Raw genomic sequence first — 2,181 nt, 5'->3', positions numbered from 1 at the left:
GTGTGTGTGTGTGTGTGTGTGTGTGTAATAATGTTATGCCATACTTGCAAATAGCAGAAGATTAAATGAAGCATCGCTGGAATCCTGAACCCATGAACTGATGTATGCTACCTATTGAATAATTGAATTATTCCTCTGTAATAGATATTCTATAATTTAAATATAAGTAATTTAAATATTTTGTTATTTTATTTTAGTTAAAATAAAATAAGCATGTTGTAATGCCTTTAATATTTTGCTCCATTATATGGTTAAATACACACATAAAATTTGACCATTTTTCCAGCAACTTTTTCAATGCACGGGTTCAAAGCACAGTCTCATTTTTATCTTGGAGTCTTACAATTGCTTCATTGATACCTTATCCTCTGAAAAAAAATGTTCTGTAGCCAAAGGTTACTATAACACTATCCATAGTCATCTCATGAACACCAAGAACAAGTTCAACTGTAAAAATAAGATGGCTTGTAATTTTGTACTTTCATCCATGTTTGAGATCCTATTGTCAACCCCAATCAGAAAACAGAAAAAAATTAACAAAAAATAGTAAAAATGGACAAGATACAAAGTTTCCAAAATTTTACAAAGGTCTTGTAATTTATATTTGTGATCTATGATTTTTGTCATCCTTTTTTTTTGTCCTTCTTACATGGTCAATACCAGCCCAGTTATCACCCCCACTCCATTTTCCCCTCACAGACCTGTCCAGCTGGTCACAGCCCCATCTCCATCACCATCACCTCCTACAACCTGGTTCCCATAGGCCTTGTCCTTCATAAAGGTCCCAGTCTCTAAGCCAAACCTGAAGGGATGGTTAGGAGGGATGCTAGGTATGAACAAGTCACCATTCAGCTATTACTGAGTCCTGAGGAATCATTTCCTCTCCGCCTGCTTTCTCTTCACACAGCAAAAGCAATCATTGAGAATCCCCTCACTTATTATGGAACAAATTGCCTCATTGCTTCTTTGTGTCTTATACTTCCTAATAGTTCTTCAGCTAATCTCAATTAGTTGGGCTTGGTGAAAAAAATTAATTTCCTACAGCATGGAGGTGGAAGCTATACTTAAAAAGGTATAGATTGATAAATACCTAGATAGAAGCGTGTATGTGTGTGTGTGTGTGTGTGTGTCTGTGTGTGTGTGTGTGTGTGTGTGTGTGTGTGTGTGTGTGTGTCTCCATCCTTATTCTTCGGCTCAGGTTGGTGGAGTTAATAATACCTGTTTTCCAAGTTTCATTTCTGAATTCCTTTATTGCTTATATCTAGAACATAACCAAAAACTTTGGTATAGAAGAGTAAACTTTGAAATCAACTTTATCCTGTGTCACTAGTTCTGTGATCTTATGCACATGAAGTCAGAGCTTCCTCATCTCTAAACCAGGAATATAGTAGTAATGCACATGTGATAGGGATGCTGTGTGAACTGAAATAGATAACTATAAAAAATGCCTGACAGGTAGCAAGAGCTCAGTACGTTTCAGTTTCCTTTCCCTGGCTTTCTCCCTCTCCGCTTCCCCAGACTCCACGGAAACAAGGTCCTTTCTGTTTTGTTTTGGACCCTACTCTAAAGCAAGCCTTCACCACCACTCCCACTCACAGAACTTCTCTCTGAACTAGCCTTTCAACCCCAAGCAACTCCCTCAGCTGTTCATCATTCTTTCCTGCACTTATTTTTTCTCCTGGCCAAATCATGGGTTAAATCACTGTGAGGCTGTGCAGGGTATGTTTGTGAGACCAAAACACGATACTGGGATCAGCCTGAGGGGAGGGAGGTGGATTCTAGAACAGCGAATCAGTGGGTCGGGTCACTGTGGTTGGAATCAAGTCCAGAACAGGATGCAGGATTTTAAGGGGAAGCCTATGCACAGGTTCATGGCCAGTCTGAGCACCAGCTCGTTGCGGGCCAGGGAACTGGGGGCCAAGTAAGGAGAGTTCCTTAGAGAAGGCAGCAGATGCAACCAGAAATCTGATACAGGAACCATAAGGGGATTGGGCAGCGCTGTTCTGTCTCAAATCAAGAACCATGAATCTAGAAGAACAACCATTGTTCTGCTGCCCATCAAAGAGCATTAAGGTGCACTGTGATAGCGATGCAGGACTCCCTGCCCTCTGAGCTATTACTCTGTTAGTCACTTTTCAGCTTTCATTGCTCTGGGGGTACTTAAAGTTGAAAACACACAAA

Source organism: Hipposideros armiger, unplaced genomic scaffold (assembly GCF_001890085.2).
Source record: "Hipposideros armiger isolate ML-2016 unplaced genomic scaffold, ASM189008v1 scaffold_1984, whole genome shotgun sequence".
In the NCBI taxonomy this organism is placed as follows: Eukaryota; Metazoa; Chordata; class Mammalia; order Chiroptera; family Hipposideridae; genus Hipposideros; species Hipposideros armiger.
The sequence above is the reverse complement of the archived record's forward strand: the minus strand, read 5'-3'. Positions refer to the sequence as shown.